The sequence below is a fragment of the Heptranchias perlo genome, chromosome 17 (assembly GCF_035084215.1).
Source record: "Heptranchias perlo isolate sHepPer1 chromosome 17, sHepPer1.hap1, whole genome shotgun sequence".
Classification (NCBI taxonomy): Eukaryota; Metazoa; Chordata; class Chondrichthyes; order Hexanchiformes; family Hexanchidae; genus Heptranchias; species Heptranchias perlo.
Genome location: NC_090341.1, coordinates 56,989,221 through 57,006,488, shown reverse-complemented (window position 1 = coordinate 57,006,488; position 17,268 = coordinate 56,989,221).

Below are 17,268 nucleotides of genomic sequence, written 5' to 3'. Positions count from 1 at the left end.
GTAGCAGGGCAGGCGATGGTTTGCCCTGCCCTGCCCAACCCCCACTGCGGTCACCCTCCTTTAAATAATTTGGCTGGGCCTCCAACGGGATTCCTCCTTCTTTGCCCTCCAATAGCAACTCATTGACATTTTTAGTGTTTGGATTTGCAATGGTGTTGCTGATTGGGACTATATTGCATGATATCTTCTCATCATTGACACATAGGAACGAGAGTAGGCCATTCAGGCCCTTGAACCTGTTTCACCATTTAATTAGATCATGGCTGATCTGTACCTCATCCCCATTTACCCACCTTTGCTCCATATCCCTTGATACTCTTACCTAATAAAAATCTGGCAATCTCAGTCTTGAAAATTTCAATTGACCCCCAGAATCCACAGCCTTTTGGGGGAGAGAGTTCCAGATTTCCGCTACTCTTTGTGTAAAAAAGAACTTCCTGATTTCACTCCTGAATGGCCTGACTCTAATTTTAAGATTGTGCCCCCTTGTTCTGGATTCTCCCACTACAGGAAGTAGTTTCTCTGTAACTACCTTACCAAATTCCTTTAACATTTTAACACTTCAATTAAATAACCCTTCAATCTTCTAACCTCAAGCGAATATAAGTCAAGTTCATGCAACCCGTCCTCATGATTTAACCCACTAAACCGCGGTATCATTCTGGTGAATCTGCGCTGAACCTGCTCCAAGGCCATTGAAGGTCAGGCATGGCAATTCCTGCTCTGGTAAGCTTCACAATCCAGGCTTTTCATTGGCTGAAAAACTAGTCTTCAGAGTTGTAACTAACATTGAGTGTAATTCATATTAAAATAAAAGACAGACAGCGAATAGGAAAATTCTCACCTGTAATGCACCTGATGGGACAGTGTAGAGGGAGCTTTACTCTGTATCTAACCCGTGCAGTACCTGCCCTGCGAGTGTTTGATGGGACAGTGTAGAGGGAGTTTTACTCTGTATCTAACCTGTGCAGTACCTGCCCTGCGAGTGTTTGATGGGACAGTGTAGAGGGAGTTTTACTTTGTATCTAACCTGTGCTGTACCTGCCCTGGGAGTATTTGATGGGACAGTGTAGAGGGAGTTTTTCTCTGTAGCTAACCTGTGCAGTACGTGACCTGGGACTGTTTGTTGGGAAAGTGTAGAGGGAGTTTTACTCTGTATCTAACCCACACTGTACCTGCCCTGGGAGTGTTTGATGGGACAGTGTAGAGGGAATTTTACTCTGTATCTAACCTGTGCTGTACCTGCCCTGGGAGTGTTTGATGGGACAGTGTAGAGGGAGTTTTACTCTGTATCTAACCCGTGCTGTACCTGCCCTGGGAGTGTTTGATGGGACAGTGTAGAGGGAGTTTTACTCTGTATCTAACCCGTGCTGTATCTGACATGAGAGTGTTTGATGGGACAGTGTAAAGGGAATGTGCTGTAAATCTAAGCCGTGCTCTACCTGAAGTGAGAGTGTCTTCCCCCCTCCATAAATTTGAGCTCATCCAAAACTCTGCTGCCCGTATCCTAACTCGCACCAAGTCTCATTCTCCCATCACCCCTGTGCTCGATGACCTTCATTGATTCAGTCCAGGATCGCCTTGAGTTTAAAATTCTCATCCTTGTTTTCAAATCCGTCCATGACCCTGCCCCTGCCTATCTCTGTAACCTCCTCCAGCCCTACAAACCTCTAAGATCTCTGCGCTCCTACAATTCTTGCCTATTGTGTAACCCCAATTTTAATCACTCCACCATTGGTGGCTGTGCCTTCAGTTGCCTAGGCCATAAGCTCTGGAATTCCCTCCCTAAACCTCTGCTTCCTCTCTCTCCTCCTGGACAGAGTATTAATCAAGAAATAATAGGAGCTTGTAACAAAGGTAATGCAATAATCATGGGGGACCTTAATCTACATATAGACTGGGCAAACCAAATTGGCAAAGGCAGTTTGGGGGATGAGTTCATGGAATGTATTTGAGATGGTTTCTTAGAACAATACGTCATGGAACCAGCCAGGGAACAGGTTATTTTAAATCTTCTACTGTGTAATGAGACAAGGTTAATTAGTAATCTCACAGTAAAGGATCCCCTGGGGCAGAGTGATCACAATATGATAGAATTTCACATTAAATTCAAGAATGACATACTAAAGTCAGAAGCTAGAGTCTTAAACTAAATAAAGCCAATTACATAGGTATGAGGAGTGAGTTGGCTAAGGTAGATTGGGAAATTAGATTAAAGGATATGACGGTAGATAAGCAATGGGGAACATTTAAAGAAATAATTCATAATTCTCAACAAATGTATATTCCATTGAGAAAAAAACTCTACAGGAAAAGTGATTCATCCATGGCTAATTAAAGAAGTTTTGAGTATTAGATTAAAAGAAGAGGCTTATAATGTTGCCAAGAAGAGTAGTAAGCCTAAGGATTGGGAGAGTTTTAGAAACCAGCAAAGGATGACCAAAAAATTGATAAAAGGGGGACAATAGAATATGAGAACAAACTAGCAAGAAATATGAAAACAGATTGTAAGATCTTCTACAAGTATGTAAAAAGGAAGAGAGTAGCAAAAGTAAACATGGGTCCCTTCGTGGCTGAGACAGGAGAAATTATAATGGGGAATAAGGAAATGGCGGGGACGTGAAACAAATATTTTGTAACTGTCTTCACAGTAGAAGACACAAAAAACATTCCAGAAATAGTGGGGAACCAAGGGGTAAATGGGAGTGAGGAACTTAAAGTAATTAGTATCAGTAGAGAAAAAGTACTTGAGAAACTAATGGGACTAAAAGCTGACAAATCCCCAGGACCTGATGGCCTATATCCGAGGGTTCTAAAAGAAGTGGCTGCAGAGATAGTGGGTGCATTAGTTGTGATCTTCCAAAATTCCCTAGAACGGTCCCTGCGGATTGGAAGGTAGCAAATGTAACCCCGCTATTCAAGAAAGGAGGGAGAGAGAAAACTGGGAACTACAGACCGGTTAGCCTGACATCAGTCATCAGGAAAATGCTGGAATCCATTATTAAGGAAGTGGTAACAGGGCACTTAGAAAATCATAATATGATTAGGCAGAGTCAATATGGTTTTATGAAAGGGAAATTGTGTTTGTCAAATTTATTAGAGTTTTTTGAGGATGTAACTAGCAGCGTAGATAATGGGGAATCAGTCGATGTAGTATATTTGGATTTTCAAAAGCCATTTGATAAGGTGCCACATAAAAGGTTGTTACACAAGGTAAGGGCTCATGGGGTCGGAGGTAATATATTAGCATGGATAGAGGATTGGTTAATGGATAGAAAACAGAGAGTAGGGATAAACGGGTCATTCTCAGGTTGGCAGGCTGTAACTAGTGGGGTGCCGCAAGGATCAGTGCTTGGGCCTCAGCTATTTACAATCTATATTAATGACTTGGATGAAGGGACCGAGTGTAATGTATCCAAGTTTGCTGACGATACAAAGCTAGGTGGGAAAGTAAACTGAGAGGAGGAAACAAAGAGGCTGCAAAGGGATATAGACAGGTTAAGTGAATGGACAAGAAGGTGGCAGATGGGGTATAATGTAAGGAAATGTGAGGTTATTCACTTTGGTAGGAAGAATAGAAAAACATATTTTTTAAATGGTGAGAAATTATTAAATGTTGGTATTCAGAGAGATTTGGGTGTCCTTGAACAAGAAACACAAAAAGTTAGCATGCAGGCACAGCAAGCAATTAGAAAGGCAAATGGTATCGTGGCCTTTACTGCAAGGGGGTTGGAGTACAAGAGTAAGGAAGTCTTGCTACAATTGCACAGGGCTTTGGTGAAGCCTCACCTGGAGTACTGTGTACAGTTTTGGTCACCTTACCTAAGGAAGGATATAATTTTGGTCTCCTTATCTAAGGAACAATATACTTGCCTTAGAGGCGGTGCAACAAAGGTTCATTAGATTAATTCCTGGGATGACAGAGTTGTCCTGTGAGGAGAGATTGAGTAGAATGGGCCTATACTCTCTGGAGTTTAGAAGAATGAGAGGTGATCTCATTGAAACATATAAGATTCTAAGGGGGCTTTATGGGGCAGATGCTGAGAGGTTGTTGCCCCTGGCTGGAGAGTCTAGAACGAGTTTGAAGATCAGCCACGATCTTATTGAATGGCGGAGCAGGCTCGAGGGGCCGTATGGCCTACTGCTGCTCCTATTTCTTATGTTCTTAAGACACTCCTTAAAACCTACCTCTTTGACCAAGCTTTTGGTCACGTGTCCCAATATCTCCTTACGTGGCTCGGTGACAAATTTTGTTTGATGATCGCCCCTGTGAAGCGTCTTGGGACGTTTTACTATGTTAAAGGCGCTATATAAATTCAAGTTCTTGTTATTGTTGCTGATGGGAGAGTGTAGAGGGAGTTTTACTCTGTATCTAACCCATGCTCTACCTACCCTGGGAGTGTTTGATGGGGCAGTGTAGAGGGAGTTTTACTCTGTATCTAACCCATGCTCTACCTACCCTGGGAGTGTTTGATGGGACAGTGTAGAGGGAGTTTTACTTTGTATCTAACCCATGCTGTACCTGCCCTCGGAGTGTTTGATGGGACAGTGTAGAGGGAGCTTTACTCTGTATCTAACCCGTGCTGTACCTGCCCTGGGAGTGTTTGCTGGGACAGTGTAGAGGGAGCTTTACTCTTTATCTAACCCATGCTGTAACCGCCCTGGGAGTGTTTAGTGGGACAGTGTAGAGGGAGCTTTACTCTGTATCTAACCCGTGCTGTACCTGCCCTGGGACTGTTTGATGGGACAGTGTAGAGGGAGCTTTACTCTGTATCTAACCCGTGCTGTACCTACCCTGGGAGTGTTTGATGGGACAGTGTAGAGGGAGCTTTACTCTGTATCTAACCCATGCTGTACCCGCCCTGGGAGTGTTTGATGGGACAGTGTAGAGGGAGCTTTACTCTGTATCTAACCCGTGCTGTACCTACCCTGGGAGTGTTTGATGGGACAGTGTAGAGGGAGCTTTACTCTGTATCTAACCCATGCTCTACCTACCCTGGGAGTGTTTGATGGGACAGTGTAGAGGGAGCTTTACTCTGTATCTAACCCATGCTGTACCCGCCCTGGGAGTGTTTGATGGGACAGTGTAGAGGGAGCTTTACTCTGTATCTAACCCATGCTGTACCCGCCTGGGAGTGTTTAATGCTGACACTGGGTGCCTGCATTGGAAAGTGTTCCATTCCCCCGCTCCAATGTCCCTTTCTTTGATAAGCCACAAACAATGTCAGACTACAACCTGCAGTTATGAATATGGCGGAAAAAATGTTAATTTCGAAATGTATTTCATATCTTTGTAATTAAAGATACCAATGGCGTTAATGAGACCTTTTGCAGCCGAGAACTAGAATATTCTTGCTGGGTAAAGGGGGACATTAAAACTATAGTTGGCACCTTGGTGGTTTTCTAATTATGCAGCTGAAGCAGATTGTTATGATCTCTGAGTCTCAGCCTGTGCCCCACAGGGCTGGTACCAGCGGGCAGGTATCTAATCTGTTCCTACACGAGGGAGGGAGATGTGGAGATTGGACAAGTGCTCAGTGGCTTTCTCACACTGCCTGAGATGTAGCTGTGTTTGGTACCGTTCCCCGCAGATCCCACCGTGACTGACTCTCACATGTGTTTCATTTAAAAGCTGACTCCAGTCCCGCTCCCCTTGCTGCCCCAGACATATTCTTCCAGCCGGACGAAAGGAACTCTCAATGTGATCTCCAGAATCCGCTGCTCTACAAATCTCAGCACTCTCTCCATCGTACGGTAAGTATCGGGGACATTTTATAAGCTGCATGTGGGCAATTTTATAGAAGGGACAAGATTTGATCACCGATATCCAGTTTTTTTCCCCATTTATTTGCGGTTTGAACATTCTAACGATCCCATCCTGACCTTCCGTGATTTCTGCCCCAGTTGTCCACAGATCCTGTCCCAGTTTTTTGTGGTTTGGTCCCAGCTTTTTGCTAGTCATGTATAGTGTTGCGCAGTAACTGTATTCTCCTGTTTATTCAGCAGGGTTAAGGTTACTCACTGTAATTGTAAGGGGTTCCTGTTTATTCAATAGGGTAAGGGTTATTTACCGTCACCCACCCTGGAGACAGAACTGGGAGGATTCAGTCAGTCAGGCAGACGTGAAAAACCATCATGACACAAATGACACCAACATTTCCAGAGAGCGGTGAAATCCCGTCATGTTGGCAGACATGGTGCTGGTGGAAACCATTCTTCCCAATGGAAGCTGTGCAAACAGAACCCTGGTGGGATTACAGAGATAGAACCATAGACCTTTTCAGCAAAGACGGAGACCATTCGGTCCATCGTGTCTGTGCCGGCTCTTTACTAGACCAATCCAAAACTAACCATTCTCTCCCCATAGCGTTAGATCTCCCTTTGCTTCAAATACTTATCTGCTCTTCCTCTAAAAGATGCAATGATCTCTGCCTCAACTATTCCCTGTGGCAATGCTTTCCATTCTCCAACAACCCTCTGTGTAAACATATTCCTTCTGCGTTCTCTCGTGTGAATGCCTGACTACTGTTCTGCTGGAAAACTCTTCAGAAGTGCCCCGATCACAGCCCATCACGCTGGCGATGCATCCCTTATCCCAGCTCCTGTCACCTTGAGAGCACTACAAGCCTCCGAGAACTCTGCGCTTCTCCAATTCTGGCCTCTTGCATATCCCTGACTTCCTTTGCCTCACCATTGGTGGCCGTGCCTTCAGCCATCTATCCTCTAAGCTCTGGAATTCCCTGCCTAAACCTCTCCACCCCTCTCTCCTCCTTTAAGACACTCCTTTAAACCTACCCCTTTGACCAATCTTTTAGTCAACTGTCCTAATGTCTCCTTATGTAGCTAGATGTCAAATTTTGACTGCGAACGTTGCTGTGAAGCGCCTTCAGAGGAATGCAAGTTGTTGACTTTTCCATTGCCGCACGGACACGTTACGTGATTGTCCGCGATTTTTGCCGAATGGGGAAGACGAAGGGTTAATTTCCACCTCGTGTTTTTCTTTGTGGGAGAATGCCGGGATAATCGCGGCATCATTCCAGCAGCCTGAGACTAGAATGTTAAACAGCACGGTCACACCGCCTGAGACAGCTCCGTGCAGTCAGGAGCACGGAGTTATACTGCTAGCTCCGCATCAATCTCCGGTAAAACCAGGCACAGCACCGGGAACTTACACATACAGGATGGAGAAGAGCTGGTGTCCAAACAATGATTAAATATTCAAGCTCCCAAAATCCCTGAGCTCAGGAGGGTGGAGAGAATAATTGGGAGGGGGGGGGGAAGGCAATGAATTTGGGGTAGAGCCTGTTTACACTGGGTTAGAGCCCCATTTGTAATGCCCCTTTGTATTCTGCTAAGGGGGGAGCACCGTTGTCAGAACTTCCCCACCCTTCTACAAATACATAAAGGGCAAAAGAGTAACTAGGGAGAGAGTAGGGCCTCTTAAGGATCAACAAGGTCATCTATGTGCGGAACCACAAGAGATGGGTGAATCCTGAATGAATATTTCACATCGGTATTTACGGTTGAGAAAGGCATGGATGTTAGGGAACTTGGGGAAATAAATAGTGATGTCTTGAGGAGTGTACATATTACAGAGAGGGAGGTGCTGGAAGTCTTAACGCGCATCAAGGTAGATAAATCTCCGGGACCTGATGAAATGTATCCCAGGACGTTATGGGAGGTTAGGGAGGAAATTGCGGGTCCCCTAGCAGAGATATTTGAATCATCCACCGCTACAGGTGAGGTGCCTGAAGATTGGAAGGTAGCAAATGTTGTGCCTTTGTTTAAGAAGGGCGGCAGGGAAAAGCCTGGGAACTACAGACCGGTGAGCCTGACATCTGTAGTGGGTAAGTTGTTAGAGGGTATTCTGAGGGACAGGATCTACAGGCATTTGGAGAGGCAGGGACTAATTAGGAACAGTCAGCATGGTTTTGTGAGAGGAAAATCATGTCTCACAAATTTGATTGAGTTTTTTGAAGGGGTAACCAAGAAGATAGATGAGGGCTGTGCAGTAGACGTGGTCTACATGGACTTCAGCAAAGCCTTTGACAAGGTACCGCATGGTAGGTTGTTACATAAGGTTAAATCCCATGGGATCCAAGGTGAGGTAGCCAATTGGATACAAAATTGGCTTGACGACAGAAGACAGAGGGTGGTTGTAGAGGGTTGTTTTTCAAACTGGAGGCCTGTGTCCAGCGGTGTGCCTCAGGGATCGGTGCTGGGTCCGCTGTTATTTGTTATTTATATTAATGATTTGGATGAGAATTTAGGAGGCATGGTTAGTAAGTTTGCAGATGACACCAAGATTGGTGGCATTGTGGACAGTGAAGAAGGTTATCTAGGATTGCAACGGGATCTTGATAAATTGGGCCAGTGGGCCGATGAATGGCAGATGGAGTTTAATTTAGATAAATGTGAGGTGATGCATTTTGGTAGATCGAATCGGGCCAGGACCTACTCCGTTAATGGTAGGGCGTTGGGGAGAGTTATAGAACAAAGAGATCTAGGAGTACAGGTTCATAGCTCCTTGAAAGTGGAGTCACAGGTGGATAGGATGGTGAAGAAGGCATTCGGCATGCTTGGTTTCATTGGTCAGAACATTGAATGCAGGAGTTGGGATGTCTTGTTGAAGTTGTACAGGGCATTGGTGAGGCCACACTTGGAGTACTGTGTACAGTTCTGGTCACCCTATTATAGAAAGGATATTATTAAACTAGAAAGAGTGCAGAAAAGATTTACTAGAATGCTACCGGGACTTGATGGTTTGACTTATAGGGAGAGGTTGGACAGACTGGGACTTTTTTCCCTGGAGATAGGAGGTTAAGGGGTGATCTTATAGAAGTCTATAAAATAATGAGGGGCATAGATAAGGTAGATAGTCAAAATCTTTTCCCAAAGGTAGGGGAGTCTATAACGAGGGGGCATAGATTTAAGGTGAGAGGGGAGAGATACAAAAGGGTCCAGAGGGGCAGTTTTTTCACTCAAAGGGTGGTGAGTGTCTGGAACAAGCTGCCAGAGGCAGTAGTAGAGGCGGGTACAATTTTGTCTTTTAAAAAGCATTTGGACAGTTACATGGGTAAGATGGGTATAGAGGGATATGGGCCAAGTGCAGGAAATTGGGACTAGCTTAGTGGTATAAACTGGGCGACATGGACATGTTGGGCCGAAGGGCCTGTTTCCATGTTGTAACTTCTATGATTCTATGATTCTATGATACCCCCTTACATCAAACTGGTGTATCCGGGGGAAGTCCCCGGGCTTCAGGAACTCCAGGGACAAAGGTAATCGACCGTGGGGGGAATCCCGGAGGGAGGGGATAATGCCGCTCTGTCAGCTGGTGTCAGCTGTGGCTCAGTAGTAGCACAGTCGCCTTTGAGTGAGAAGGTTCAAGGCCTACTCCAGAGACATGATCACATCATCGAGGCTGACACTCCAGTGTTGTACTGAGGGAGTGCTGTCGGAGGTGCCGTATTTCGGGTGAGACGTTAAACCGAGGCCCCATCTGCCCTCTCAGGTGGACGTAAAAGATCCCATGGCACTATTTGAAGAAGAGCAGGGGAGTTCTGCCCAGTGTCCTGGCCAATATTTATCCCTGAACCAACATCACAGATTATCTGGTCATTATCACATTGCTGTCCGTGGGAAGTTGCTGAGTGCAAATTGGCTATCTCATTTCCTACATTCCAACAGTGTCTTCTCTTCAAAACTACCTAATTGGATGGAAAGCAATTTGGGACGTCCTGAAGTCATGGAAGGCGCTATTTAAATGCAAGTCTTTGTTTCTTTTGCAGACTGTATTACTAGGTGTCTTATCGTTTCAGATACAAGATAATCAAGCTCCCAACAGCAAGTTGCCTTTAATGACTTTATTAGCAGCACTGCACAATACACGAAGGGTACCATTACCTCATTCTGGAGAACAGAAGTACAGTGGCTTTGGCACGCTATCATCTCGAGTCAGTTCTAACATGCTATGGCTATGCTTCCCATATTTATACCCAACCTGTCTACTACATTTGTGATGTTGCTTTGACCTAACTGTTACCACAAGGACATCTGTACATTGAGCTGACTATGACCAAAAGGTGGTTGTGTTATGATAAACACCGAGACCATTTCCTTGTCATTACATTGCCTACAAAGACCATGGGGTAGAATTTGGACCTCACTGCACAACGACATCCAATTTCAGGGACGGACGTACTGCGCCCATGGATGCCTGAAAAACATCCTGACTCGAAACTGGGTCGGGCCATTTTGTAGGTGTCCCTGGCTGCTGCCCGAAACAGGCGTTAGGTCCCTTAAGTTTGTAAATGAGGGACTCAACGGCTGTTTTAGGTCCCCTTACAGAAATTCATTTGAGATGAGTGGGGCAGACATCGGGCCTGATATGCCTTCCTGTGGGCCGAGAGGAACAGGAGACCTCCCCCAACTCCACAGTCATCGTGAGCGTTGCCCGTTCCAATGCACCTCCTGGGACTTACCCACCGGCCGCTGCCGGGAGGCGAGAGGCCCGACATTTGTGCAGAGTCGCGACAGCTCACACATAGAGTGTTAACGGGGCCCAATTTCGGGCCTTTCAGTTGGGGCCCGCTCTGCCTACACAGTGATGAATTTCTCCTCCTATCTGGTTACACATTCCCGTTCTACACTCGATCTGAGCAAGGAAGTTAGGATTATTATTGTCCATATACTCTGTATGACTAGTTTCTGTAGAAAGAGAGAAAGAAAGAACGGAATTAAGAGCATTGCATTGATATAACGGTTTTCATGACCACAGAATGTCCCAAAATGCATTATGGCCAATAAAGTACTTTTGAAATGTAGCCACTGTAGGAAACACAGCAGCCAATTTGTGCACAGCAAGATCCCACAAACAGCAATGAGATACTGACCAGATCATCTGTTTTAGTGATGTTGGTTGAGGGATAAATATTGTCCAGGACACAGGGGAGAACTCCCTTGCTCTTTTAAATAGCACCATGGGATATTTTGCGGTTGCAAAGTGTTAGGTTTCACAAGAGGTTACCTCTAAAGATAGTCATCAGCACAACTCTGCACAGAATACAGATTTGAGATGGACATCGATTTATGGTTATGTTGTCTCAGTTAGCTGCAAGTCCCACACTACTCCCCACTGCTGCCTCGGGATAAAACCTGGGATGAGAGGGTTGTCCGATGAGGAGAGATTGAGTAGAATGGGCCTATACTCTCTGGATTTTAGAAGAATGAGGGGTGATCTCATTGAAACATATAAGATTCTGAGAAGGCTTGACAGGGTGGATGCTGAGAGATTGTTTCCTCTGGCTGGAGAGTCTAGAACCAGGGGGCAAAGTCTCAGGATAAGGAGTCGGCCATTTAAGACCGAGATGAGGAGGAATTTCTTCACTCAGAGGGTTGTGAATCTTTGGAATTCTCTACCCTAGAGGGCTGTGGATGCTGAGTCATTGAGTATATTCAAGACTGAGATAGATAAATTTTTGGACTCGAGGGGAATCAAGGGATATCGGGATCGGGCGGGAAAGTTGAGTTGAGGCCAAAGATCAGCCATGATCTGATTAAATGGCAGAGCAGGCTCGAGGGGACGAATGACCTACACCTGCTTCTATTTCTTATGTTCATAGAAACATAGAAACATAGAAAATAGGAGCAGGAGTAGGCCATTCGGCCCTTTGAGCCTGCTCCGCCATTCAATATGATCATGGCTGATCCTCTATCTCAGTACCATATTCCCGCTCTATCCCCATACCCCTTGATGCCTTTTGTGTCTAGAAATCTATCTAGCTCCTTCTTAAATATATTCAGTGACTTGGCCTCCACAGCCTTCTGTGCTAGAGAATTCCACAGGTTCACCACCCTCTGAGTGAAGAAATTTCTCCTCATCTCAGTCTTAAATGTCCTACCCCGTATCCTGAGACGGTGACCCCTCGTTCTGGACCCCCCAGCCAGGGGAAACATCCTCCCTGCATCCAGTCTGTCTAGCCCTGTCAGAATTTTATACATTTCAATGAGATCCCCTCTCTTTCTTCTAAACTCGAGTGAATACAGGCCGAGTCGACCCAATCTCTCCTCATACGACAGTCCTGCCATCCCAGGAATCAGTCTGGTGAACCTTCGCTGCACTCCCTCTATGGCAAGTGTATCCTTTCTTAGGTAAGGAGAACAAAACTGCACACAATACTCCAGGTATGGTTTCACCAAGGCCCTGTATAACTGCAGTAAGACATCCTTGCTCCTGTACTCAAATCAACTTGCAATGAAGGCCAACATACCATTTGCCTTCCTAACTGCTTGCTGCACCTGCATGTTTACTTTCAGTGACTGGTGTACAAGGACACCCAGGTCCCTTTGTACATCAACATTTCCCAATCTATCACCATTTAAATAATACTCTGCCTTTCTGTTTTTCCTTCCGAAGTGGATAACTTCACATTTGTCCACATTCTACTGCATCTGCCATGTATTTGCCCACTCACTCAACTTGTCTAAATCACCTTGAAGCCTCTTTGCATCCTCCTCACAACTCACGATCCCACCTGGTTTTGTGTCATCAGCAAACTTGGAAATATTACATTTGGTTCCCTCATCCAAATCATTGATATATATTGTGAATAGCTGGGGCCCAAGCACTGATCCCTTCGGTACCCCACTAGTCACTGCCTGCCACCTCAATAAAGACCCATTTATTTCTACTCTCTGTTTCCTGTCTGTTAACCAATTTTCAACCCATGCCAGTATATTACCACCAATCCCATGTGCTTTAATTTTGCACACTAACCTCTTATGTGGGACTTTATCAAAGACCTTTTGAAAATCCAAATAAACCACATCCACTGGTTCTCCCTTATCTATTCTACCAGTTACATCCTCAAAAAACTCCAGTTGGTTTGTCAAACACAATTGTCCTTTCTTAAATCCATGTTGACTTTGTCTAATCCCATTGATATTTTCTAAGTGTCCTGTTATCACATCCTTTATAATAGACTCTAGCATTTTCCCTACTACCGATGTTAGGCTAACCGGTCTGTAGTTCCCTGTTTTCTCCCTCCCTCCTTTTTTAAATAGTGGGGTTACATTTGCCACCCTCCAATCTGCAGGAACTGTTCCATAATCTATAGAATTTTGGAAGATGACAACTAATGCATCCACTATTTCCATGGCTACCTCTTTTAGCACTCTGAGATGCAGATTATCAGGTCCTGGGGATTTATCAGCTTTCAGTCCCATTAATTTCTCCAACACTATTTTTTACTAATACTAATTTCCTTTAATTCCTCCTTCTCACTGGTCCCTTGGTTCCCTTGCATTTCTGGGAAGTTATTTGTGTCCTCTTCCGTGAAGACAGAAACAAAGTATTTGTTTAATTGCTCTGCCATTTCCCTGTTCCCCATTATAAATTCTCCCCTTTCTGACTGTAAGGGACCTACATTTGTCTTCACTAATCTTTTTCTTTTTACATACTTGTAGAAGCTTTTACAGTCCACTGTTACGTTCCTTGCAAGTTTACTCTCATACTCTATTTTTCCCCTCTTAATCAACCTCATGGTCCTTTTTTGGTGAATTCTAAACTGCTCCCAATCCTCAGGCTTGCTACTTTTTCTGGCAACTTTATATGACTCCTCTTTGGATCTAATACTATCCTTAATTTTGTTTGTTAACCATGGTTGGGCCACTTTTCCTTTTGTGTTTTTGCACCAGAAAGGAATGTACAATTGTTGCAATTCATGCATCCGTTCCTTAAATGTTAGCAATTGCCTATCCACCGTCATGCCTTTTAATGAAGCTTACCAATCTATCATAACCAACTCACTCCTCATACCTTCATAGTTTCCCTTGTTTAGATTTAGGACCCTAGTTTCGGATTGGACTACTTCACTTTCCATCTTAATGAAGAATTCGAACATGTTATGGTCACTCTTCCCTAAAAGACCCCGCACAACAAGATTATTAATTAACCCCTTCGAAAGTTCTTAAAACCTCTTTTTTCAAAGTATTTATCCAATTCCCTTTCAAAAGTTACTATTGAATCTGCTTCCACCACCCTTTCAGGCAGCGCATTCCAGATCATAACAACTTGCAGCATAAAAAAAAAATCTCCTCATCTCCCCTCTGGTTCTTTTGCCAATTACCTTAAATCTCTGTCCATTGGTTACTGACCCTCCTGCCATTGGAAACAGTTTCTCCTTTTCTATTCTATCAAAACACTTCATGATTTTGAACACCTCTATTAAATCTCCCCTTAACCTTCTCTGTTCTAAGGAGAACAACTCCAGTTTCTCCAGTCTCTCCACATAACTGAAGTCCCTCATCCCTGGTACCATTCTAGTAAATCTCTTCTGCACCCTCTCTAAGGCCTTGACATCCTTCCTAAAGTGTGGTGCCCAGAATTGGACACAATACTCCAGCTGATGCCTAACCAGCGTTTTATAAAGGTTTAGCATAACTCCCTTGCTTTTGTTTTCTATGCCTCTATTTGTAAAGCCCAGGATCCCATATGCTTTTTTAACCACTTTATCAACTTGTCCCGCCACCTTCAAAGATTTGTGTACGTACACTCCCAGGACTTTGCATCCCTTTAAAATTGTACCATTTAGTTTATATTGCCTCTCCTCATTCTCCCTCCCATCATGTCCTTCTCAGAGCTTGCACACGACAGTCTCACAGCTCCCTCCTGCCCTGGATGGTAAGAATGACCAGTGACTGTGACTGGGGTGATCACTGCATTGCGGGCATGTGCACCCTTGTGTCTCAGGTTGACCATCATTGCAGTTGTTGGGCTACGGGCTGGATGAGCAGAGCACGTATTGCCAGAGTTTCAGCGGTCCCTGCACACTGTGCCATTTCAAACAATGCAAATGCCACCAAGTCACTTGTCACTGGCTAATGATAGCGCAGCGGTGTGAAGGTGCCAATTAAAGCATCGTCTACTCAGCTGCAGCCAGCCAGAATAATAGTTTAAAAGAAAGGAAAATAGGTAGAAACAACAGTATTCACGCACGGGAGCTCGATTCTTGTGCACCAATGGAGAAATAGCTGCACATGTCGTGCCAGTCTTGGCTCTGAGTCAGAAGGCCATGGGTTCAAGTCCCACTCCAGAGACATGAGCACATAATCCCTGTGCAGTACTGAGGGAGCGCTGCACTGTCAGGGGTGCCGTCTTTCGGATGAGACGTTAAAACGAGGCCTGTCTGGCCTCTCAGGTGGACGTATAAGATCACCTGGCATTATTTGAAGAAGAGCAGGGGAGTTCTCCCTGATGTCCTGGCCAATATTTATCCCTCAACCAATATCACTGAAACAGATGATCTGGTCATTATCACATTGCGGGATGTGGGATCTTGCTGTGCACAAATTGGCGTCTTGTTTCCTACATTACAACAGTAATTTTTTTTATTCGTTCATGGGATGTGGGCGTCGCTGGCGAGGCCGGCATTTATTGCCCAACCGTAATTGCCCTTGAGAAGGTGGTGGTGAGCCGCCTTCTTGAACCGCTGCAGTCCGTGTGGTGAAGGTTCTCCCACAGTGCTGTTAGGAAGGGAGTTCCAGGATTTTGACCCAACGACGATGAAGGAACGGCGATATATTTCCAAGTCGGGATGGTGTGTGACTTGGAGGGGAATGTGCAGGTGGTGTTGTTCCCATGTGCCTGCTGCTCTTGTCCTTCTAGGTGGTCAAGGTCGTGAGTTTGGGAGGTGCTGTCGAAGAAGCCTTGGCAAGTTGCTGCAGTGCATCCTATAGATGGTACACACTGCAGCCACTGTGCGCCGGTGGCGAAGGGAGTGAATGTTTAGGGTGGTGGATGGGGTGCCAATCAAGCGGGCTGCTTTGTCCTGGATGGGGTCGAGCTTCTTGATTGTTGTTGGAGCTGCACTCATCCAAGCAAGTGGAGAGTATTCCATCACACTCCTGACTTGTGCCTTGTAGATGGTGGAAAGGCTTTGGGGAGTCAGGAGGTGAGTCACTCACCACAGAATACCCAGCCTTTGACCTGCTCTCATAGTCCCTGGGAATTATATTCAAGGGTTCTATTGTCTGTGGATGTGTGCCAGAGGACTGGAGAGTGGCCAATGTAATACCCGTTTTCAAAAAGGGAGACAGAGCTAATCCAGGTAATCCCAGGCCTGTTAGTTTAACATCTGTAGCAGGGAAAATTTGTTATTTAAAGATGAACACCTGTAATTTCCGCAGGACTTTCTCTCAATTTCCCACCGTATCGTGGGCAGAAGATTTGCGCAAACCCTGGAGAAATGGCCATTTATAGCGACTTTGCAGGGTCTTCTGTCAAATTACGACAGAAGATCAGGAGAAGGCCCAGTGGAAATTCTACCCCAAAATTAGTAAATGTCCAGGTGAAGAGAAAATAATTAGAAGCAGCCAACATGGATTTCAGAATGGACGATCGTGCCGACAAACCTATTAGAGTTGTTAGAGGAGGTGATAGATATGGTGGATAGGGAAATGCAGTGGATGCGATGTACAGGGACTTTCAGAAAGACTTTGACATGGTTCCACACAGGAGGCTATTGGAGAAAATTAAGGGATATGGAATTAGGGGGAGAGTAGCAAATTGAAGTAAAAACTGATTATAAGAGAGGCAACAGAGAGTAGGAGTTAAGGGCAGTTTCTCACAGTGGATGGTAATGGGTAGCAGGGTTCCACGGGGATCTGTTCTGGTACTGCTTCTGTTCACTGTGTATGTCAATGATTTGGATATAGATCTAGAGGGAGTGATGTCCAAATGTGCAGATGATACTAAGATAGGAGGCTTAGTAATAATTCTGATGACCAAAGAAGCTGCAAGGGGACATTGATAAGATGGTGGAATGGGCAAAAAAGTGGCGAATGGAATTCAACATCAGTAAACGTGAGGTGGTATATTTTGGTCGTAAAATGTAATGGGGGAAAGCTGGAAGAGCAGAGGGATTTGGGGGTTCCGGTTAACAAGACATTAAAATCAGCACCTCGGTGGATAAGGCCATTAAAAAGGCAAATGGAATACTAAATTTTATTGCAAGAGGTATAGAATATAAAAGTCAAGATGTAATGGTGAATCTATATAAAACCTCAGTAAGACCACAGTTGGATTACTGTGTGCAGCTCTGGACTCCACACTATAGGAAGGATGTTGCAGCAATAGAGAGGGCAGAGCACAGATTCACTACGATGCTGCCTGGTGTGAGGAAATACAAATACAAAGAAAGACTTGAAAATCTGGGGCTATTTCCATTAGAACAGAAGAGGTCACAGGGTGATTTAACAGAGAGGTTT